Below are 25,454 nucleotides of genomic sequence, written 5' to 3' on the forward strand. Positions count from 1 at the left end.
AACTCTACAGATAAAGAAGCAGGCAGAGCCCCTTGTGAAGACCACTGATCTAACATGGCTTCAGCCTCTTCTCTCTTACCCTCTGTCCCCTGGCTAGACCTGCAGTCTTTGCTGAGCATCTGTGGCTTTCTCAAGAGCAGCGGAAAACAAAACAGCAGAAGTGCTTCTACTTGAATTTCCAAATAAAGTGGAAGCCCTGCATGAGCTCGGCTGTCTCCCATTTGGATGAAGCCCAAGGATGCCTTAATCTCAGGGCTAGACATAGCTTTTTGTCTCAAAGATTTTCCATTAGACCAACGGACAGTAAGTACATCCATAAAGGAGGAAATGGTGGAGTATATTCTAAAGGCAAAGGGAAAAGACCACCACAAGGAGAAGAGAGAAAATACTTCTTATCTGCCTGACTCTGTGAGAGTTTCCAGGCCACTCTCCTCCCTCCAGAATGGTTCCATAAAAGCCTTTATAAACAGATGGGAATTATCCAGTCCTTAAATATTTCCAGGAAGATTTCCCGGATATCCAAGGTAATTCTAGCAGCTTAGTAACTGCTACAATCAGAAAGTCTGTAGATCAAACTTAAATCCCTTCTAAGGGTTCTAAGCTAATTTTCCCCTTAATCTGGGCTCAGGAGAGACAGAGAACAGCTGGTCTCTCTTTCCACACCACACCAGTGGCAAACCTGAAAGCAGCCGCTAAGTCATCCAGATTTCCGTTGAATCTCTCCTGCAGCACAGAGTTAGGAAACGGAAAGGCCAAAAAGCATCTCCAGGACCCATTCACATCTCTTTATTCACCCAGGCTTCAGCAGGAGGTATCCTCCATATGCAGCAGTACCCCAAAGTCCCAGTGATCAACTCGGAGCTGGCGATGTCTGATAAAGGCAAAGAGATAGGTGGGTCTCTTCAAACTGCAGAGATGCAGGAGGACTGGGGATTAGTATCTGATGTGGGTGCAGTCTTGTGGGACAGACCCCTTAAACTGTGGGGTCCACGCTAACTCTGGATAATGTCAGAATTGAATTGACTTATAGGATACGCATTTGGTGTCAGAAAAAAAGACACTGCAATATTTAACAACCAATTTTCCGGGTTGGTGTAGGGGGCAGCCCTGATATGTAGCATCTGCCTATTTCTGTGGTGTCAATATTCCCACCTACCAACAATCTATTGGCTCTCACCAAGAAAGAGATTGAGTGGCTGATGTTTCCGGGAAAGGGAATCTGCATCCCTAGTACTGTTTGCACAGGTGTTAGTAGCTGATACCACTTTAGAACGTATCCCCTCAATCCTAAACGTACAGAGCAGGACCCGTTATTAAATGACTTAGTGCTTGGGGGGAAAGGCGGGGTTTCACAGGGGGGTCTCACCAGTTCTTCATGCCTGTGCCTCTTCTACACACCCCATGACCAGGGCAGGCCCTCGAGTGGGAGCAGGAGACAAGGCAGACACAAGGACCCTGATGGTGAGGAACAGAGATGCTGAGCTGTGTCTCACCGGGCTCCTCTCACCACCCCCTGCTCAGGAGGAAAGCACTTAGCACAGGAGCCAAACCCAGCCAGAAATGAGACTTGTCCCTGTTCCATATGAGGGTATTATTTATTTCTTTGACACATAGTGAAGTTAGGGGGCTTTGGACAAATACCACCCCTTCTCTGATAGGCCTCTTGCTCTGGAGGATAAGAACATAAATTCCAAGGCCAGAGTGCCTGAGTTAGCTGTATGACTCTGGCAAATTTCTTAAGCTCTCTGAACTTCATTTTCCTCATCTGTAAAAGGAAGGGCCAGGGTAGCAACTTACGTGTGTCAGCTATTCCTTATTTATTTAGAGAAGTAGTCTCACTCTGTTGTCCAGGCTGAAGTGCAGTGGCATGATCTCAGCTCACAGCAACTTCTGACTCCTGGATGCAAGCAATTCTCCTGCCTCAGTTCCCCAAGTAGCTATGATTATAGGTGTGTGCCACCAAACCCAGCTAATGTTTTTTATTATTTTTAGTAGAGATGGGGTTTTATCATGTTGGCCCGGTTGGTCTTGAACCCCTGACCTCAAGTGGTCCACCTGCCTCAGCCTCCCAAAGTGCTGGTATTACAGGCATGAGCCACCGCACCCAGCCTGTCAGCTATTATTATTATTATTGGAATCAAATTGGCTTCCTCCACCCCAGATTATATTCTACAAAACAAACGAATAAAAAAGCAAACAAACAAACAAAACAAAAAAAATTACATGAAGACAAATGACCACGAGGCCCCAAAATCTACCCTTGACTCCCCCAGCTGGACAGGACTCCTGGGCTGATCTTCCCTACCCCAGGCCAGTGGATATGCCCCACCAACCATATAAAGGGGCAGGTGGATGGAGGTGCATTGGACTGCCTTTGAAACAGGCCGTCTTTCCGTTCTGCAGCCTGCTGTAGCTTCTGCCATGCTCCATCCAGCATCCCTGCTCCTCAGATTAGGTCCAATTTTCTTGTTCTAGCCTCAAGGGAGACAGGGAACAGCTGTCTCCTACCTCTGTAAAATAACTCTTCCAGGTCTGGACAACTATTATTAAACAGCCCCCTTCACACTTCTCTTGCTCTATTATAAGATACATTAAAAGCCTTGATAATGATTTGAGGTCTCTGTGAGATGGTTGCTGTTCACCCTAATTCCTTCAATAATTAGTGGTTGTAAACCACTTTGAAGATAAAAAGCATTTTATAAGAACTAAGTCCTATTATGATTAGCTTTCCAATATTTCCTTGCTGAAGCCAGTAAGAACATCAAAGCCAAACATAGCCACAGCATGGTAGCTGGTGGTTAATTAGATGTATTTCAAGGCGTCTGGTATATATTAAAGAAACTGCTGCAAAATTTATCAACATTAAAAAAGTGTCTGCTTTCTTCCCAGGAACAAGCTTTTTTTAAAGGCTGTCAGTGCTGATGCCTGCAAGACAAGCGCCTGAAGAGGACAAATTGCTCATATATCCCCTGCGCCTGGAAGAAAGAGAGAGATATAATAATAACACCTGGCTTGGTATAACATCCTTTCTTATCGTCGTCTCTACAATTCTATGTATACCAGATCTCCTTTTGTTTTGTTTTTGCAATTATGCTGTAATATAAGCAAGTAAAGTAACACTATCCCCACTTTATAGATAAGGACGCTGCACACGACGATGAATTTTAGAAGCAGATCAGTGTGGTGTACCTGGACAAAGTCAGGGCTGCAGATCTGTTATCAAGGTGGTGTAATCGATGCTCCACTCAGACACCCTTGAATACTTTTTGTGGACCCTCCCTCAGCATCTGTGTGCTTTTGCTTCTAACTCTCTGAACCTGTAACTCTTAGAAGGTGGACCCCTGAGCTATTGACCCACTTTGTCCACATGGACAGAGCCAGAAGTGCCTGGATATTTCCCCCAGCCCTCTAAAGAGCCCTTATCCAAAGACTGACAGGCGTGGAATTATGAAAGCCCAGTACTCTTGCCTCCAGTGGGGACAAACTCTGAGTTGTGATTTACACTCTAGAACACTTTTATGGGGACAGAGGCTGGAACTTTGCTGAGATCTCACTCTGTGTGGCTTCCTCCTCTCTCCCATCCTGCTTCCCCATCCCTTATCTGTTCTCCTGGGAGCATTTTCTTAATAAATTGCCTGAATATGAATCTTCCTCTCAGGGTTGGCTTTCTGGAAGCCCAATCTAAGATAATTCTCTTGACCCAACATTAATGACGACATTTTGTATATTTATTAGGCGATACATTCTCCCAGATTCCCTTAGTTCCAAACCTTCCCTTTCGAGTCTCCAGACCTAAATATCTATGTTTTCTGTGTCTGCTCCTATGCCCTTAACTCTTAGCTCTCTATTCTCAAAGCCTCTCTTTCTCTTGGATTATGATGTTCCAACTCTTTCTGGAAAAATTGTTGCAATTTCTCCAGCTATGTGGAAGGCACTGAACCAGGGAGCTGCTGTGGGAGATACAGAAATATATTTACAACTATGGTCTTTCACAATGCACTGACAGTCTAGCAGGGGACAACATACAAACAGCAGAGGTAGACGAGGTGAGAAGAGCCACGTGTGTGTGTGCAATAAAAACTGTAGGCACAAACAACTCTCAGGGTGGTCCCCAAAAATAAAACTACTCTCCAGTCATTCTCTACACCATACAATTCTGACTCATTTTACTTAATTTTTGAAGCCGAAGCTTCTCTCAAATGTTTGAGAAAATGAAAGTCAGCTATGGTAGAGATAATCCAAATGAGTGGATAATCCAATAAAGAGGAGCTTTTATTTAAATCTGCTTTGCATTATTCTTTACAGTAGCACCACAGGAAGCTGTTTCAGAAAAAGTTAAGTAATTTATTGCAGGAAAACAGCTAATTAATGACAGAGCATGAATTTAATCTTAAGTCGGCCTGACTCTTTACAACCTCAGTTTCTGGCCGGGCGCAGTGGCTTACGCCTATAATCCCAGAACTTTGGGAGGCTGAGGTGGGTGGATCACCTGAGGTCAGGAGTTCGCGGCCAGCCTGGTCAACATGGTGAAACCCTGTCTCTACTAAAACTACAAAATTAGCCGGGCATGGTGGTGCAAGCCTGTAATTTCAGTTACTCAGAAGCCTGAGGCAGGAGAATCACTTCAACCCGGGAGGGGGAGGTTGCAGTGAGCCAAGATTGTGCCACTGCACTCTGGCCTGGGTGACAGAGCGAGACTCTGTCTCAAAAAAAAAGTTAAAAAGTAAATAAAACCTTGGTTTCTTTATCTGTAAAATGAGGCTAATGATTCTTGCAGAATTGTTGTTAAACAAAAATAATGCACCCAACATATCGAAAATACCTGATACAATATGGACTACATGGTAGGTGGTTGTTATTATTATCGTTCCCAGATTTATAACATGATTGAACCAGAGGTATTTTGCAAGCACATTTTAAAGGCTTCTAATGTGTACTACTAAACTGCTTTCCAGAAAACGGTTAAGCAAAGCCCTAAGAAGACTGCTAGGAAGATCTGTCTAAAATGAGACCTGATCATGCCTCCCCACTGTTTTCAGTATCAATCTTAAACACATGGGACCACTACTACTTCTTTAGAGTAATCGCCCTCTTCTCCTACCACATTCACTTCCTTCCAAATTATTTCCTGTTCTCTCAGCTCTTTTGTGCCTTGGCATCTTCCAATATATAGCTCAGTCATCTGGCATGCCCTTTCCATTTGTCTGTGCTAAGTCTTACCGGTATTTAATATCTCACTCTATTCCAGCTGATATAACAAAATATCATAGACTGGATGGCCTATAAACAATAGACATTTATTTCTCCCAGTTCTGGAGGCTGGAAGTCTGAGATCAGGTGCCAGCATGGTTGGGTTCTGGTGAGGGCCCTCTTCTGAGTTGCAGACTGCAACTTCTCATACTGTTCTCACATGGTAAGGAAGATGGGAAGTTGGCCAGGTGCAATGGCTCACACCTGTAATCCCAGCACTTTGGGAGGCCAAGGCGGGTGGATCACGAGGTCAAGAGATCCAGACCATCCTGGCCAACATGGTGAAACTCCGACTCTACTAAAAACACAAAAATTAGCTGGGCATGGTGATGCGTGCCTGTAATCCCAGCTACTTGGGAGGCTAAGGCAGGAGAATCACTTGAACCCGGGAGGCGGAGGTTGCAGTGAGCCAAGATCGTGTCACTGCACTCTAGCCTGGCGACAGAGCGAGATTCCACCTCAAAAAAAAAAAAAAAAAGGAAGTTTACTAGGGCCTCTTTTATCAGGGCACTAATCCCATTAGAGTCCTCAAAGGCCCCATTTCCTACTCTCATCCACTTGGGAGGTTAAGTTTCAACATAATGAGTTTTAAAGTGACATAGTTATTCAGTCCATAGCATTCCAACCCTGATTTTCCCAACTCATGTCCTTCTCACATGCAAAATACACTCATTCCATTCCAATAGCCTCAAAAGTCTCAACTCGTTCTAGCATAAACTCAAAGACAGAAAGTCCAAAATCTCATGTAAATATCATGTAAATCAGATACAGCTGAGACTGTATCATTCATTCTAAGACAAATTCCTCACCAGCTGTGAACCTGTGAAATCAAACAGGTTACGTGCTTCCAAAATACAATGATGGGACAGGGGCATGACAGGTGTTCCCATCTCTAAAGGGATAGGCTGAGAATGTTCCAAATCTTTACGTTCTCTGCTTTTGACTCGCAATGTCATCTTAAGTCATAGTCCTCCTCTCAAATTTTACTATAAGTGGTCAAGAGAAACTAGGCCACTCCTTTAAACTTTGCTTAGATATTTCCTCAGTCAAATATCCAATTTCATCACTCTCAGGTTCTACCTTCTACAAAGGACTGATGTAAGCACAACTCAGCCAAGTTCTTTGCCACTTTATAACAAGGCTGGCCTTTCCTCTAGTGTCTAATAATAAGTTCTTCATTTTCATCTGAGACCTCATCAGAAAGGCTTTTATCACACATATTCCTACCAATGTAGGATGACTTACATCTTGTTTAAGATTGAGGCCTTCTCTACAGCTCTTCTGTTCTCCTTCTGAGCCTTCACCAGAACCACCTTTAAAAGTCAGTTCATGGCGGCCGGGCGCGGTGGCTCACGCCTGTAATCCCAGCACTTTGGGAGGCCAAGGTGGGCGGATCAAAGGTCAGGAGATCGAGACCACAGTGAAACCCCGTCTCTACCGAAAATACAAAAAATTAGCCGGGCGTGGTGGCGGGCGCCTGTAGTCCCAGCTACTCGGGAGGCTGAGGCAGGAGAATGGCACAAACCCGGGAGGCAGAGCTTGCAGTGAGCCGAGATCGCGCCACTGCACTCCAGCCTGGGCGACAGAGCAAGACTCCGACTCAGGAAAAAAAAAAAAAAAGTCAGTTCATGGCAATGTAGGCTTTTTCTAGCATGTACCTCAAAATTCTTCCAGCCTCTACCTATTACCCATTCCATAGCCACATCCACATTTTCAGGGATTTATTACACTGGCACCCCACTCTTGGTAACAAATTCAGGATTAGAGTTTAACATACAAGATGTTATACTGAGGTGGAGTAAAAGGCCATCCAAAGGGCTAAATTTCGACATTTTCTCCAAGCCATAGTCTTGTATGAATCACTATGAGTTTGGATAGCACATTATTCTCATGGATTTTAGTGGCTGGTAGAAAATGAGAGGAAAACAAAGACAAAAATGAATCTAGCCTGCAGAGATAACCCCACTTGGTATCTTAGCCAAGAGTTCCCAATTATTTCCCCATCAAACCTCTAGTCTTCATTCCCTCTCCCTTCCCTATTCTTGTCCTGTCTCAACCCCATCTGTCAAGAGGCTAGCAGGAACATAGTACCATAGAAAGGTTCAGGCATCAAAAATAAAGTTCAAGTGTGAACTTCGCCACCCTGTGACCTTGGGAAGTTGGCCACTTCTTTTGTTTTTTAAAGTGGGGTAACAGTTTCCTCCCTGCGTATCTGTATTAGGTCATTCTTGCATTGCTATAAAGAAATACCTGAGACTGGATAATTTAAGAAGAAAACAAGTTTAATTGGTATATGGTTCTGCAGGCTAAGCAAGCATGGTGCCAATATCTGCTTGGCTACTGGGGAGGCCCCAGGGAGCTCTTACTCACGGCAGAAGGTGAAGCAGGAGCTTGCACGTCACATGGCAAAGCAGGAGCAACAGAGAGAGACAGAGAGTTGGGGGTGAGGTGCCACACACTTTTAAATGACCAGATATCATGAGAACTCACTCACTATGGTAAATACAGCACCAAGCCATGAGCGATGGTGCTAAGCCATTCATGAGGATTCACCCCCATCAGCCAATCACCTCCCACGAGGCCCACCTCCAAAACCAGGGATTACAATTCAACATGAGATGTGGGCAGTGATAAATACCCAAACTATTACTATATCACTATCCCACGGGAAGTAGCTCAAATGAGACAGCAGATGTGAAAGTGAACAGTGATGCTATACACCAATGCAAACACACCCTCCTCATTGCCAAGGGAGGCTAGAGGGAAATGAGGATTGGACAGGCTCCACAGTGGAACTGGCTCTGTGAGGGACCAGTGGCTGAGGAGCAGCTCTTTGCAGAGAGAGGCTAGTAAAGGTTCCAGACCCTTGTGCCCACATGTAAAAGAGCTGGGCAAAGTGGCGACCCCTCTCTCCCAGAGGCCTCCCTTAAATGAACTTAAGCGATACCCCAACAAGGTGGAATAGCCCCTCTGTCATCTGGTATTTTTAAAACTGTCTTCAAGAAGGCTGACAAACTCTGTTTCTCAAATCTAAGGGCCCGCTGCTGATCCTCATGACTATTAAAAAACAGCTACAATAGTGCTAACAAGGCAGGGCCTGGAGTTGGGGTCCGGGGTGGGGGCAGATCTAGTACTCTGCAGCCTGTCGCCTTTTGTTCGCTCACTCACCTTGCAGCTCCTGGCTCCTCAGAGGACCTGCAACTCTTCACACCTGGAGGGTACTTTGGCCACTGGTGACTTGAATTCCACCTGGGAAATACACAAGAGATGCATCACACCTTGTTTTCCACTGAGGCTTACAACAGAAGTGGCTTTACGGGAATTTTGGGAAAACAAGGGAAACATCCCTCCTGCCGCATTGCAGTGTTCTGGAAGAAAACAGGCCTAACTCATCCTCTTCCAGGTTCTGGAGAAGAGGAGGGAAGATGAAGGAACAGCAGTGATAAGTCTGCTTAGTGACCCTGAATCCAGAGGTTACGTCCAGCTTGATGGGAGCAGGCCCTTGTGCATGAGAAGGGCGTAGCCTCAGGGTTAATTGGACACTGACCCCCCACAGAGCTCCCGCTCCAAGCAAGTGCTCTTGAAATTCTTTCCATCCAAATCCACAGATGCTGTCTACGCCATAGGAGCTCACCTTTGAAGACAGCAATGTAAGCACTGTGGCAAGAATCACTGCCCTCCCTAAGAAAGAAATGCAGTAGGAGGTACAAGAAAGCCTAGGGGCTACAAAAGGAGGGAAAGCTGAAAGACAATGGAGGAGGGACAGGCTTTGGGACAGGGAGAGGATAGGCTTCCTTGCACAGGACAGTTTGGGAGTATTATGACTGAACCTGGAAAGCAGTTTTACAGAATGCTTTGGCCACATGTTAAGTAGCATGGTCTGAGAACGTGCTTGAAATGACTGAACGGAGCAGTAGTGATTACAAAAAGGGGATTGGGATTATCTATTGTATAACGCCAAAGCTCAAACCACAGCTAGACCTGGAAGTCCAGATGTATGTCACCAAGGAATCTGGCCTTTGTGCCTCTCATATGCACAATTCATGGGAGGCAAATATTCATTAGGTGTTTCCTATCCTATATGAGGTAACACAGCGCTTGTGCTCATTCATTTTGTTCAATGAATATTCACTCTGTGCAGGCACTTTTGTTAGGTGCCAAAGGCAACAACAGGCAAATCCTGCAAGGTATTGTCCTTGTGGAGCTTATAGTCCAGTGGCCAGTTATTTCCAGAGACAAATAAAAATATGCAGACCAAATAAGCACTTTTAGATAATGAAAAGTGCTGGAGCAAGGTAAGCCCCTCTCTAAGCCACCTGTTGGCACCCTTGTCCCCTGACCCACTGGCATTGCTACCAGGATGCTGGAAGCAAACAAATGGGGAGACTTCACTCTCTGGTGTTTTCCCAGGCAGCAGTCCTTAGCAAAGCCAGCGCAGTGGGAAACAGGAGAGGAAAGCTGCCCTGTCTTGTCCCCACTGCTGACACCTGGGAAACTCATTTAGAAAAAGATTGTTTAGACTATAAACAAGATGTGAACAGTGTTATTTCTAGATGGTAACCTTAGGAGATGATTTTTATTTTCTTCTGAATTTTCTGATATCTTTGTTATTACAATGCATTGTTTGGCATTAAGGAGAGAAAACTATTTTTTAATGAGAAGATTGGCCTAGCTAAATTAAATTAATAAGGAATACATTTGGACAAATAGGCAGGGGCCAGATCTTAGGATGATGAACAGCATCTTACCATATCTCTTTATGGTTTACAAAGCAATTTCACAAAAACATCTCCTTCAACCCTTACAAGACTTTCTTGAGGTTACATAGAAAATGCAGGAGAATGCCTGACCCTCAGGTCCCTGACTTCTAGGCCAATATATTTTCCATTATTCCACTGCCCATCTGTAGCAGACCTTACTTCTCTTTACAGCTGAGGAATTCAGAAAGCCACAGAGCCCCAGATCTGAACTCTCTTCTCCCAACCCTTGCCATCTCCTAGAGTGACCATGCTAATTAATTCATGCATTTATTGATCTAGTCTTTACGGACCCCCTGCCAGGTTCCAGGCACTGGGTGCACGGGATATGGTGAAGCAGCAAATAGGTCTCCCAGCGGGTTGGGGGAAAGGCTTTAACAAATGAGTGAATATATGATATAAATCATGGTAACTGCAGTAAAAGGAAAGTAAAGAGTATTATCTGAGCGGCTAGTATGAAAGGGAGCTAATTTGGACTGTGGCACTAGCCCTTCACTCAACATCCCAGCAAGACGCTGTCACTGAGTACAGCCAAGGTAAGTAAGACAGCTGTTCTAAGATGGAGGCTGAGATTGCAAGAGACCAGCCTGCGTCTCAAAGGGTGTGAGTTTTTGATGCCTAGACAGCTTGCAAAGCCACATGAAAAGTTAATAAAGAATATCACACGTACTTATAGTAATGAAACAGCTCCCTTAAACCCAGTCTGGAACAAGTTACAGTTTACCAACCAGATAGGTCATCAGAGATGTCACAAGTCCACATATGATGTCCCAAGTCCACAATCATCACTGGGAGAGGTCACAGACGGCCAGGAATGTGAAAGTAAAGGTTAAACTAAACAAAAATATGTAGCTAACAGTAAAAGGGGACTTCAAAAAGTTCATAAAAATGGAATTAAAATACGAAAATTACAAATACAAACTTGATTTCCCAACATAAGTTCCATCATGCTCGATATACTTTTTTAAGCAATGACACCAGCCATGTAGTCCAACCCTAAAGAAATGAGGGTCCTGGAAACGTAATCATGTCAATGCCGTCTTTTTTGCATTATTAACTGAAGAAAAATGAGTGCCCTTTAAATATTTAAGATTAGAAAACAAAGGGAAGTCAAAAGGTGCCAAATCAGGACTGTAAAGTGGATGCCTAATGATTTCTCACCAAACCTCTCTTGAAATTGTCCTTGTCTGAAGAGAAGAATGAGCGGGAGCATTGTCCTGGTGGAGGACTCTCTGGTGAAGCTCTCCCAGGTTTTTTTGGGGGGTGGGGTGGGGTGGGGGATGTTTTTCTTCTAATGCTTTGGCTTTCTCATAATAAATGCTCTCATAATAAGCAGTTGTTATTGTTCTTTGGCTTTCCAGAAAGTCAACATGCAAGACGCCTTGAGCATTCCAAAAGACCATTGCCATGACATCTGCTCTTGACTGGTCCACATTAGCTTTGATTGGACCACTTCCACCTCTTGGTTTGATTGTGCTTTGTTTTCAGGATCATACTGAAAAAGCCCTGTTTCACCTTCTGTTACAATTCTTCAAAGAAGTCCTTCAGGGTCTTGATCCCACTTGTTTGTTTGTTTGTTTGTTTGTTTGTTGAGACGGAGTCTGGCTCTGTCCCCCAGGCTGGAGTGCAGTGGCCGGATCTCAGCTCACTTGTTTGAAAGTTCCATTGAAAGCTCTGCTCCTGTCTGCAGCTGGCCTGGGCAGAAGGTTTTGTCACCCATTGAGTGGAAGGAAAGTTTGCTCAAGTTTAATTTTTCAGTCGACATTATGTAAGCTAAACCAGCTTAGATGCCTATGGTGTTGGTTATTGTTAGTTCTGTAAAACACTGGTCCTTTTTAGTTAGGGCACAAACAAAATGAACCTTTTCTTTGCAAATTGATGCGGATGGCTGCTATGGGCTTCGTCTTCAACATCATCTCATCCCTTCTTAAAATGAGCTGTCCATTTGTAAACGTTGATTTCTTTGGGGCATCGTCCCCATGAACTTCTTGTAAAGCATCAATAATTTCACAATTCTCCTGCCCGAGCTTCTCTACAAATTTGATGTTTGTTTTTGCTTCAATTTTAGCAGAATTTGTGTTGCTTTGATAGGGGCTCTTTTCCAACTGATGTCTTATCCTTCTTACTGACTCAAACTAGATCCTGTTCAGATGTTATACCAAGTTAGTATGCGTTTATTTTGGTGCTAAAACAATTTTGAAATCCTTGTATTTTTTTCAATAATATGCATTTTCCATGAACTTTTGGAAGACCTTTTGTATAAGGCAGGACACTTCAGTGCCTAAGTGGATGGCACAGGCGTTCAATGCCACAGGACTGTAGATGGGGAGAGGACAGGAGCTGAAATGTCAGGAAAGGCTTCTGTGGAGCGAGTGGGATTTAAACTGGGCTTAGAGAGCCAATGGGATTTGGATGCTCCTCAGGGTAATCCCATTTAGCAAGGCCACAAGCAATGCCCAGGAAACCCACAGCAGTTGGTGGGCTTTCTCTTCCAGATGCTGGTGGCTGGCTTCCTGGCCTCTCGCCTGTCCTGGGACTTGAGAGTGGGTCTCTACCCCCTCCATCACGTCTGCTGGTTTCTAAGTGTCTCTCTAACAATGCTCTGAAGACCCAGGAGTGCTGCTGGCCACCAACGTTGAACATGAAGACTGATTTCAGCACTGGGCAAGCTGGCAAATGCTGAACACACCTGGTTAATTAGCTTGTCTGCACATTGGGCTTTTACTGCAATATATCCATATGCAAAACTCAAATACTTCCAGGTGCTGGGACCCAGCGGGGACAGAACATTCAAGTCAGGTTATGTTCTCAGCTGCCATTTGATATTGCAGGCACCACCACTGCGATCTGGGCTAGGGTAAGCTCCCTGGACATACCACCAACTGAGCGGTAACAACAGCAATAACCATAAAATGATGAGAGCACACTTTTACATGATGCTGCAGAGTATACAAAGGATTTCGTAATTTATGCCTATCAATTATGAGTCAACATCTTATTTGTAATACACCTACATCATTATATGGCTTTCAAAGATTATGCTATTTTATTTGTCATAAGAACATGCCAGCAGTTATAGATCCTGGTTGACAGCTGTGGTGGGCTGGGCCTAGGGATGCCAGATGTCTCCCATATACTCCTCCATGTGACACTTAGTCACCCTCAATGACACCTCCATCTCCAAAGCATTCCAACTCACTGGTGTGGCCTTTGAATGGATGAAGAGAGCCTTAGATGAGGCTCAGGATCCCGTGCTCAGTTCCCATGTGACTCTAGATGGATCTCATTCTGTCTTAAGAACACCAGGCTTTGGTTTTAGACAGCCCTGGGTTCAAGTCCCAGCCCTGCCACTGCCTACCTGTGATCCTCAGGAAGTTATCTATCTTCTCTGGGCCGATTTCTTCTGTGTTAAACGTGGACGATAATAGCACCTCTCTCATAAAGTTGTGGTGAAGATAATAAGACACACAGCACGTATAAAGTGCTTAGCACAGGGTATGACCCATACTTAGTGCTTTAAGTGCTAATTATATCATTACTATTATCATGACAGGGGGACAGTACAGTGCTGTTCCCTCGCCTGAACCCACAGACTAGGCCATGACCCGGGGGCGTAAGCATCCTTCCTCTTTCTGCATGAGCTCAGCACGCTCCAGTGGGTGGGACCGACGGCCCTAGGCGAAGGCACCTTTGGGGAGCAGGCAGCATTCTCTCTCAAGCAGCCGGGCTTGCAGGGACACTCTGCCCCCAGTTTCCATGCCTGGGGGGATGGCAGAGTCTTGATCCCGAGCCATAGACCTGTACTGTCCAACAGAGTAGCCGCAAGCCACATATGAAGGTAAGCACTTGAACCGTGGACAGTCTAAAGTGAGATGTAAGAGCAGAAGAGATTTCAAAGACGGAGTTCAAAAGAAAGGAGAGTAAAAGATCTTGTTAATAATTTTTAGAGTGACTGCATGCTGAAATGATAATATGTTGCATGTATTAGGTTAAGTAAAATGTTATTACAATGAATTTCATCTGTTTCTTTTACTTTTTTGAAAAAATGTGGCCAAAATGGAAAATTCTACATATGGCTCATGTTGTATTTCTAATGTGCAGCGCCGGTCTGGAGTGTAAGCTCCATGAAGGCACGTGTCTCTTTGGTTCCCAGCTGTATCCCTGGCATCCAGAACAGCATCTGAATGAACAAGTGAGCCAGTGAGTGTGTGAGGCTGGAGGAGAGTTTACAAGAAGCTGGAGGTCCTACTTGAGCAGACACGAACAACTCCTGGACTCCTTGAGTGAGGGTTGAAAGTAGGAATAACACAGGCTCCTTTCCAAAAAGCTCAGGGTGGGGAGACTGGGACCAGGTCAGGAGGGGAATTTGCTCAGGAGGCCACAGGTTAAAGCAAAGCAGAGCACCCAAGAGAAAATGTTTTGGGGGAATTAACACAGCAGATGTTATGACTAACACAGCCTTGGTTATGTGCAGTCGAGGAAATGGAGGCTGGAGTCCAACCAAGCACATCTCAAACCCATGCTCTTTCTCTTGAATCCCTTACCTCCCACAGGTGATGTAGAGGTGCAGAAAGAAAACCAGACTTTGGATTTTTTTTTTTTTTAAAGCATATTCCCCCATGTCACCGCTGATGTCCTAACCTCGGGCAAGTCACTTGGCCTCCTTGGGCCTCAGGCTCCTCTTGTCCTCATCCATAGTAGGTAAACCACCAGATTCTGTCCATTTCATTTCTTTCTAATGGTGCAGAGATAGGAAATCCTATCCCAGAATGTAGTCTCCAAGGCTGAGCCCTGCATAGTTCCTCTCCTCTCTTTCATGCTCCACAAGAGGCTCTCTGACTGAGGTTTCTTTGCATCGCCCAAATCAATGATTTGTTTAAGGGTTCTCTTTGATTTAACTTGGTTTTAGATGCTTTTCATCAGAAGCCAAATCGTGCAGACTCTTTCCTTGATCTTGTAATGAAATTCCCTCTGAGATATTTAATACTAGAAACAGCCTCTGCCATACCATATTCTCTTTCAAGAAAAAAGACATCTAAATAACAAATCCTGCCATATCCAAATAAAAATCTCAGATTGTGAATGGACTTGCCTCTCTCATATCCGCTTTCATTGTCCTGTTGCCATCCATACCAATGAATTTCCTACATTTTTTATAAAACTGGAAGGCGGCCAGGTGCAGTGGGTCACGCCTATAATCCCAACACTTTGGAAGGCTGAGGCAGGTGGATCACCTGAGGTCAGGAGCTCAAGACCAGCCTGGCCAACATGGTGAAACCCCGTCTCTACTAAAAATACAAAACATTAGCCGGGCATGGTGGTGGGCGCCTGTAATCCCAGTTACTGGGGAAGCTGAGGCAGGAGAATCGCTTGAACCCAGGAGGCAGAAGTTGCAGTGAGCCGAGATCATGTCATTGCAATCCAGTCCGGGCAACAAGAATGAAACTGTATCTCAAAAAAGAAAAGAAAAGACAAAGACAAAAAGAAACAAATAAAAATGGAAGGTACTTAATACACCACGAGCCTCTTGTGCCTGCCACAAGTCTCGACAGGATCTTGATGCTGTAACATTTTCTGCTGCGTTAATCCCTCAAAACATTCTCTGTCTTGTGCTCTGCTTTGCATTGACCTGTGGCGTGCTGAGTGAATGCCCCTCCTGACCTGGTCCCAGCTTCCCCACCCTGAGCTTTCTGGAAAAGAGCCTGTGTTATTCCCACTTCCAACCCTCGCTCAAGAGCCTCTTACAATTTAATCTAACCAGAGTATTTTAGAGCCAAACCTGACTTCTCAGAGAAGAAAATCTCACCCACTCCCACCCAGGTGAAACACCAACATTATTTTCTATCAGAAGGGATAAAGACAGATTTGCCAGGATCAACTGTGTCATTCTAAAGCAAGACAAAGTTGAATCATGGCGGGCAGAGCTGCTTTCCAACACAGCCCCATGCAGGATGCAGAACTCACTTAATTACTCGCCTGTGGCTCAGCCACTTGCTGAATTATGACAGATTTTTAGTCCCTTCCCTCACCCACCCCACACAGTGGCTGACCGGCCAGCACTTTCTAGTGCTCATGAGAATGCCTGAGTTTTAAATGAGCAGCACGCACCAGGACAGCAAAGCTGCTTTCTCAAAAATGATGACATGCAGAGCTCCAAAGCCAAACAAATTCACCTAGTGGCTCTATCCAGCTAACATTTACAGAGTGACTCCCAGTACAAGATGCTGTGTTAGGAACAGGGGTACAAAGCAAGTGAGGCCAGGCATGAGGGCTCACACCTGTCATCTCAGCACTTTGGGAGGCCGAGGCAGGAGGATCACTTGAGCCTAGGAGTTTGAGGCCAGCCTGGGCAACATAGCAAAACCCCGTCTCTACAGAAAAAAAAAAAAAGAGAGAGAGAGAGAGAGAAAAGAAAAAACTAGCCGAGTGCAGCGGTACATGCCTGTAGTCCTAGCTAGTTGGGAGGGTGAGTGGGAGAATCTCGAGCATGGGAGTCTGAGGTTGCAGTAAGCGAGCCATGATCACATCACTGCACTCCAGTCTGGGCAACAGAGTCTCAACCCTGTCTCAAAAGAAAAAAAAAAAAAAAGTGAGTGAAACATTATCCTTGTCCTCAAATAGCTTATAGTCTAGTGGAGATAAATGCATGTGAAAAAACTAAAATGTAAGGCAGAATGAGAAAAGGGTGATAAGAAAAGACATGTACACTGAAAAAAGACTAGAAGGAAATGTACCACAACATCAATGATGGTTATCTTGTTTATTGGGTTTATGGGTGATTTTTATGAGGTTCTTTAGTATTTCCTATATTCTCTGTGTTTATGTTAACTAACCCCCAGGGCTGTGTGGAGGGGAAGGGAGACGGAAGAGGTCCAGCATGTGGTTGGAAAAATGTGAGTAGGGAACAGGGTGCGTTGGCACAAGGACAGAGTAAGAGATAGGATAGCAGGGCTAGAGAGCCTTGAATGTCATGCCAAACTGACTGGGTTGCTCACTGTCAGTGTTTCCACGGCCTTCTGTGATTGTCACTGATGCATCACTCATCACCCTGGATTAGACTTGTGTACACGTCTACCCCCATATACTTTTAGCTCCCTGAGGTCAGGGATCATGGCTCATTCATTCCGTAACCATACTACCCAGCATAATGACTAGCACATAACAGGAGTCAACAACATTTTCTTGGATGTATTAGATTCTAACAGGGTTATTCCCTGTTTTGCAGGTTATAAGGAGTCATCAGGGGTTCCAGGACCTGACATATTTTAGGGAGTTCATATGGAATATATACCAGGCACTGTGCTGGGAGCCTTAATTGTCTTAATTGACCCTATCTATAACTCTCATCGTCCACATTCATTTACACATGAGGTTCAGAAAGTTTAAGTAACCCGCCTAAGGTCATACAGTCTGAAGACAGTGTGGGGGCTAAAGTCAAAGAGAAAGAAGTAAGAAGACTAGACCCATGAGAGGCTGTGGGGACCTGGAACGGCACAGCCACTCAGAGAATGAAGTGTGGAGCAAGGCTGGCATCTGGGGAACGGCATGGAGGTAGGGCTTACAGCTGAGGGTTGATGAGTTCCTTGGCTCACACATCAAGCACATTTATCATTTCTGATGTCAGCACAGGACACACAGCACCCACAGGGACTCACCCTTGCCTTATTAGAATAGCTACCAGAAGAAGGACTTGTGCAAAGAGCTGCTTCCCATACTGTGAATAGTCCCTCTCCATTCTCTCATCCAATGGCTTTTTTATGAAACTCCTAGACCCAGACACTTTCATGAAAACGTTGCTACAACTGGCTCTGACTACAAATGTCAATCAATTTCCCTAGCCTAAACAAAAACAGAATTGGGAATCAGAAATGTTTTCTTGTCCCATCTCGGTCACTGACGAAATAGGTACTCTTCATCTATTTCCTTGCCCTCTCTGAGCCTCAGTTTCCTTATCTGTGGATTGATTGGGCTGGACAAGATGATCTTTAAGATCCTTCAGGCTACATCCGAAGCTGTATGTTCTCAGGAACTCTGTACTCCTCCTTAGCATTTATGACCGTTGTAACTAAACAATGCCTGGTGTAACCAGTGAACATCTATTACTCCTGCTGGACTGTGAGTTCCCTGAGGCCGGGGACTGTCTGCCTTGTTCCCAGTAACACTTGCAGCCTTGACTACAGTGCTGAGCATGGAGTAGCACGCCATGTCTGCAGCACAGACACACGGCTGGTCCCTGGCATGCCCTTTCTCTGGGTTAGAGCTGTGTGTGGACAGCAACAATCCTTAGGCCTTCTCACCATGATAGGGCTTCTCTAATGGTGCTTGCTCTCTGGAGGACACTGTTTCTCTCCATGGTACAGGTGGCCAGTTAGTGTCAGATTTATCCACTCTTCCAGTCAACCCTGGAAAACTCTTTCGGATTTTCTAATAAATAAGAGGAGGTCAGTGGTGGGGGGTTTAGAAACTGTGTGTTTGCATTCAAAATACCCTACTGCTCAATTGGAAACATTGTCACACGTCCTCTGACTCGGTGGCACAGAGAGATGCCTAGGGATGCCCCTAGGCGTCCCTAGGGACAGCCCAGTGCCCCGGTGAGACTCAGCAACTCCAGCCATGGTCCTCCATCCTGCTCCCTAACCTCAGCCCCACATCTCACATTAAGATGCCAGGCCTTTCTCCCTCAAGCCCATAGTGGGCAAGGATGTTGGGGTCCTTGTAGGCAGGAGGATGCCTGGAACGACCTCCACCACGGCCTCCTATCCAAGGGATCCCAAAGCAACACAACATTTTGGCCTGTGTTTACCATTCTGCAGCGTCTCTCTCAACATTAAATCAGTAGCCACTGACCTTAACGGTGTCAGTCATATGACGGTGTCCATAGAAGGAAGAGCTCTCCTTCCTTTAAAGACGTTTATTTCCAGAAAATGAAATGAAGGCGTTCCCATGTCCTTCCTTCGTTTCTAGGAAAATGGGTAATGTCAAGTCCCCAACAGAGCTGACAATCAAAGACTAAGAATAACCATGCATCAGTTGTTCCCCTCTGTTTCCTCCTGTCTCCCTCCAGTCGAGGCCCCCACCACCCAGCCCCAGTGCTCAGTGCATCGCAGTCCCTAGATTCTTCTTGTCGGGCGGTGTTTAATTGCTTTTCTCTACCCTTAAGACCGTATTATACTCAGGGTGACCTCCCTGTTCCCAGAGTATTGGCCCTTTCTGAGTTCACTTTTCAAAACAACACCTGGGAAATGCACACACAGGATCCAGTAATGAGATTAGCGAGTTCTTGCACAAGCACGCTCACACCCTCTCAGCTCCTGCTGAGCCAGCCAGAAAAGTCAGTGAGGACTCTGCTTTCATGGGCATTGTTAGTGAAAGTTTCGCTTGCTTAAGTTTGCAGAAAGTAGGGCATGGATCTGTGCTTCATCACGCAGTGCCCCGCGAGATGCCTCCCCAAGATAGCTGGCTGGTTATTAACTAAGCACAGCTGGCACGGTGTGTGCTCCGAGGCTGGCTGCTCTCATTCCAGCTTGGTGGTCTGAGGACAGGAGAAAATGGTCCCTTAGGAGAAGTTTTTCAGAAGTGATGCGACTTAGTTTAGATATCTGCAGTTGGGACTGACTTCTAAGACATTGGCAGGGCCATCCAACAATGTCAGCAATATCACCCAGACCTTCTGGGGCTGCAAGACAAATAGCTTTGCTGGGATTCATAAAGCCATCCCATAAGGTGGAACTGCTGGTGTCGGGGAGGGGTGGAGTGCACCCTGGAGGGAGTGACCCTTACACCGACGGGCAACAGAACACTGAGCGTTCAGAGCTGGTGTTGGGGAGGGGTGGAGTGCACCCTGGAGGAGTGACCCTTACACCGATGGGCAACAGAACACTGAGCGTTCAGACATCTGGCCTCACCCCTCACTTGTTCCCACTGCTGTGGAATGGCGTGTGAACTCGCTTCCTGGGCTGCTTGGGCTCTTTCGGTCTAAGGAGGCACAGCAAGCACTATTTTCCAAAATAGGACAGGACAGAATGGAGAAGAAGAACGGAGAGGAATTCATCTTTCCTAGAAAAAGGAAATATTCTCTGGTGGGCTCTCCACAGAATTAGTGCCCGTTCCCCTTGGACAGTCGCTGTTCTGTAGTGGTCCTGCCTCCCATCTTCCCTCCAGCCAGGCCTCCCTGCTTTCACTCACTTTACTTCCACATGAGAAAGGCTCTCCCACATCTCTTCCGAAATCTCACCAAATCTCCTCCACTCGTTAGGCAGGGTTTTAATCTATAAGAGTTGCCAACAAATTATCAAAAACCAGGTGTCTTAAGACCACAGATTCCTTCTCTCACAGTTCTGGAGGTCAGAAGTACTAAATCAAGGTGACTGCTGTGCTGTGTCCCCTCTAAAGGCTCCTGGAGAGAATCTCCTCCTTGCTTCTTCCGGCTCCGGTACCTCCAGGTGTTCCTTGGCTTGAGGCTATGTGGCAGCAACTCTGCCTCTGTCCTCACTTGGCCTTCTTCTCTCTGTGTCCCTCCTCTGTGTGTCTCTTTATGAAGACACTTGCCACTGAATTGAGAGCCCACCCAGATATCCCAGGATGATCTCATCTCAAGATCTCTAACTTCATTAAATCTGCAAAGACTTTTTTTTTCCAGATAAGGTCATATTCACCAGTTCTGGCAGTTAGGACATGGGCCTATCTTTTTACCATTCACCCCTCTGCACGCACTCATTCTCAACCCTCAGAGTACATCAGATCATCTGGGGAGATTTTTAAACACTCCAGATGTGTGAGCCTCACTCCAGAAATTGGTTTTCACATGATCCTGGATGGGAAATTAAATAAGTATTTTCTTTTCTTCAATTCCCCAATTTCTTAAGTGCAGCTAGGATGGTGGGGCAGGGGTGAGCAGAGCCACATCTCCCGGATAGTACTTCACTGAAGAAGACATTATAAATAAATAATACCAGCTTTCACTGATCACTTTCTCCTCCAGGATTTTTTTTTTCTGACTGAGTCATGAATCAGGCTGTCATCCATTGTTTTGTAAATGTTGCACAAAGAATGTCAGAGACCTTGGAGATCATTTAATCCAGTGGTGCTCCACCCTATCCAATCAATGCCCCATTTTTGTAACAAATATTTAGAAACACCCTCTGTACCACCTGAAATAAAATTCCTAGAAAAGTCATTCGACCCAAATGCATAAAGTAGTCCTACTTTTAATAAAAGGAGAAAAAGGAAATGTGCTTTATATATATATATATATAAAAATGTGCTATATATATATATATATATATATAGACAGAGAGAGAGAGAGAGAGAGCATGCACACTTGGCGTGTCATCCTGTGCAGGAGCCATGCTAATCTTCTCTGTACTATTCCAATTTTAGTATACGTGCTGCCAAAGTGAGCAACGAAATGTGATTCTTAACAAAATAATATGTCTTTCAATATGTACGTGCGCCTGTATGCCCGCACTGGAACACATAATGAAGTAGTCAACACTTCCACCTACCTATAATGGATAAGTTTAAATTTAACAGAAGACAAATAGAAGCCACTTCACATAAGAGGTACAAGGAAATAAAAGAGTGAGGGATATAGGAGGACAATCGAATAAAACAGTGTTACAATGAGAAGGAAGAACCCCCCTTTCCTAGCTGTATATGATAACAGGAAGAAGGAAATAACCTTCGCTGAGGTACAGATAACAAGCCAAATCAAATTACAAATGTGCAAGCAGAGGAAACAGGGAAGCACGGGATCCTGTCTCATGAGCTCAGCCTTACATATAAGTGTAGTGTCATGATAATTTATTATGCTATGACATGGGACAGGATAGTGACAAAGTGTCACAGAAAACATGTTTCCAGCCTGGAAATCCCACCCACTGTGTCGAGGCATATATTCAGTCTTTAGCAGTTAAAAAAAAAAAAGGAAAGAAAGAAAGAAAGAAAAAAAAAGTGGCTGGGCACGATGGCTCACGCTTGTAATCCCAGCACTTTGGGAGGCTGATGGGGGCGGATCACGAGGTTAAGAGATTGAGACCACCCTGGCCAACATGGTGAAACCCCGTCTCTACTAAAAATACAAAAATTAGCTGGGCATGGTGGCGCTCCCTGTAGTCCCAGCTACTCGGGAGGCTAAGGCGGGAGAATCGCTTGAACCTGGGAGGCAGAGGTTGCAGTGAGCCAAGATTGCGCCACTGCACTCCAGCCTGGTGACAGAGCGAGACTGTGTCTCAGGAAAAAAAAAAAAAAGCAAAAAGCCTTTAAAATGACATCCTTATAGTATGGGCAGCGAGAAGAGGAGGATGGATTGGGAAAAGTTGTTTGGTAGATCTTGAAGGAGAATATATCAGAGTAAGAGGGAAGAACAAAAGGCAACTCCAAAGAAGTAACCACGATAGCTAATTTTTGCATTTTTGCAAGAGATTTCTTATCATTGTACTACAAATACAAATATATGTGATAAGAATATTAATTATTTTTAAAACAACTTTTATAAGCAAGTTTGAGGTGCCTCTGCTAATTTAAAATAGTATCTAATTCTACATCTGTTCGATGAAGTTTCAAATTTCCTGTTACAGACCTGCACATGGGTTCCTTGCTTTGCGGTAACTGCATATTGCACTGTGCCCTTTTCAGTTCAGTGTATATTTGGAAATGCTCTGATCCAGATAGAATGCATGAAGCTGGGAAATCGTCTCATCATGTCAAGGCTTTGTCTTTATTCCATTTAGGCTTCTCTTCCTAAAACAACCATTTCCTAAATACTGGGCTTTTGGCTTAACTTCTTTGAAAGTGTGAGAAGCATTACTCTAGGGGACAGCACTGACCCCATCAGAAATACTCACCAAACGAGGGCTGTAAAACTATCTATTGCATGCTATGTTCGTTATTTGGGTGATGGGTTAATTAGAACCCCAAACCTTGGCCTTATGCAATATATCCATGTAACAGACTTGCACGTGTACCTCCTGAATCTAAAAAAAATAATAATAATAAGGAATTCTGATCGAGTCTAACCTCATTCATTTCTGTAATGAGGAAACAGGCCCAAGAGGGTAGACCAACTGTAAATGTTGCTCCTCTTCCTGTCACTAAGTTCCTTGAGGGCAAGGAGGGGATGGGATGCTTCTCTTGTATCTGCACACAGCTGCCAGCACAGAGAAGTGCACATACCTGTCTGTGGCCCTAGATGTGCCTGCTGCCTGCATTCCGTCAGGACTCTGGATTCTCCTTTTCAACCTCAAAACAGCTCGTTTCTAATTACTCATCCATAGGAAGCACAGGCAAACAGATCCCCAGAAGTCACTTGGGACTGAGTTTCAACACTTTTGTTTCACACAGTTTCAGCACTCGCACCAGCTGCAGCTGAAGACCATAGGATTTCAGTGAAAAGCAGCTGGCTCCCTCCCCAACCCCTCTGCCTGTAGGCTGCTGTGGTTAGCACTGCACTCAGAGAAAGAATAAATACAAAGCAAAAGCCCCCGTTGTTCTAAGATAACCACAGAGATGAGGGATGCTGTTGCATGCAAACCCTGGGGGAGAAGAGAGAGAAACAGCAACATTACAAATCCAACAAAGCATGGTGACAAGAAGCCTTGGTGGGCAAGTCCTATAGCTGAGGTGTGATTTCAGAGATCAGATGGAATGTGCCCTCTTGGTCCCACCATTCCCTAACCCCTGCACTCTTCCTCTTTCAGCTGGCTGGGTTTAGAATTTCTTCAGCAGGGAAGAGGATTTTGCCCCGCTGGAAGAATGCTAATTCTCAGGGTGAGTGTTCCTTTGGGAGACCCCCCGCCCCCAGCTTACAGGATAAACAAATGGCCAGGAATGAGAAAAGCTGAGGTGGAGCAGCAAAGGGAGGGAAGGTTCCTTTGGCCCACCTTTCAACCCCGAGTAGGCTCCAGAGAGCTGCCAGTTGTGGTCATGCTCATCCTGGGCTGCGGGCAGAAGGATGGCTCAATACCTTAGCTCACAGCCACCACTTCTGGGCCCCACTTCCTTCCTTCATCAAGTAGTGTAAAATGACGAGGACCCAAGACAACTGGAAGCCACTCGCTTTGTTGTTCATGGTTGCTCCATGGTATATTTGTCTCTTTTGTCACATTCTGGACACAACCCAACGCATCCATGTCACCAGCACCACATACACCTGGTGGCACTGCAGCTTTCTGTTGACCTACCTGAACTAGCCTCCAGGCACCAGGCTTATCACTCACACCGAGCACAGTGCCTGGCATTCAGAAGTTGCTCAATATGTGTTTTTGGATCGAAAGAGCAAAAAGGGGAGGGGAGCCAATTCCACTCTATAAAATGGGAAAAACCATCAAGGAACAGCCGTCATGTTAGTTATGAGACCACACACGCATTGTCACCCACCTTCTTCGCAGCATGGAGCCATCTTGCCTGTTTTCAGAGCTGCTTTTATCTTTGTCATGACTGTCATCTCCACAGCATCAGTAGTGACAAACTTAGCAGGTGAGAGGCATAACTGTAAACCACACCTTTTTTAAAAAGACTTTGGGGCCGGGTGTGCCAGCTCACGCATGTAATCCCAGCACTTTGGGAGGACGAGGCAGGCAGGTCATGAGGTCAAGAGATTGAGACCATCCTGGCCAACATGGTGAAACCCCGTCTCTACTAAAAATACAAAAATTAGCTGGACGTGGTGGTGCGCACCTGTAGTCCCAGCTATTCGGGAGCTTGAGGCAGGAGAATCACCTGAACCTGGGAGGCAGAGGTTGCAGTGAGCCGAGATTGCATCACTGCACTCCAGCCTGGGTGACACAGCGAGACTCTGTATCAAGGGGAAAAAAAAAAAAAAAAACTTTGGAAGCAGCACGATAGATTGGCTAAAATGTCAGGTTCTAGTGACAGAAAAACCTGGTTTCTGATCCTAGTTCTGTGTACGAGTTATGAGTCTTGGTGAAGCCACTTCACTCTGCTACTGTTTCCTTGTCTGGAAAAGGGAGATAGTGCTACCAGTGCTTTGGGGGCTCTGCTGAGATAATCCATGTAATAGAACAACACTTCTGACTGTCTTGTATTTCACTTTTATTGCTGGTCTCCATGCAGCTACTCACACAGTGCACAAAAGCAAGAAGAGGGCCGGGTTCTTTCCCTTCCACTTTTCAGCTCCTGAGACAAAAGCCTGGACATAGCAAGGCAGGGGCTGCAATCTCAAGCATACAGAAGAGTAACAGAAATGGGCCGAGTGGTGAGGGGGCGATGAAGAAGCAGAATCGCTTTCATATCGAGTCTGCCCTCCCCCTCTGCTGGAAAAAGACAGCCTCCTTGGTTTTCAGTTTCCCCCTTGAAGAGACATGAATACATGAGTGATTTCCCTTCCTCCTTAATACTCTATGAGGGAAACAGCACAATGTTGCCAGATGGCAGTCAGCGCTCAGGATGAACGCAAGAGGGTCAGCAAGAGGTGGTGGGGAACATGCC

General features: G+C 45.3%; 1 protein-coding gene and 1 non-coding gene across 6 annotated transcripts in view; both read right to left on the minus strand.

The window, feature by feature from the left end:
• Nucleotides 1-25,454, minus strand: part of CRACR2A (calcium release activated channel regulator 2A) — a 112,039-nt gene that overhangs the window by 83,845 nt on the left and 2,740 nt on the right. For all 5 annotated transcript variants that reach the window (XR_012419706.1, XR_012419707.1, XM_045364557.3 and 2 more), the window contains exon 2: nt 8,419-8,499. The gene's annotated coding sequence lies outside the window, so the exon portion shown is untranslated. The remainder of the gene's footprint in view (nt 1-8,418; nt 8,500-25,454) is intronic.
• Nucleotides 21,305-21,410, minus strand: LOC123567740 (U6 spliceosomal RNA). The gene has a single exon (XR_006690847.1). It is a non-coding gene; the product is annotated as a U6 spliceosomal RNA (small nuclear RNA).

The sequence above is a fragment of the Macaca fascicularis genome, chromosome 11 (assembly GCF_037993035.2).
Source record: "Macaca fascicularis isolate 582-1 chromosome 11, T2T-MFA8v1.1".
Classification (NCBI taxonomy): Eukaryota; Metazoa; Chordata; class Mammalia; order Primates; family Cercopithecidae; genus Macaca; species Macaca fascicularis.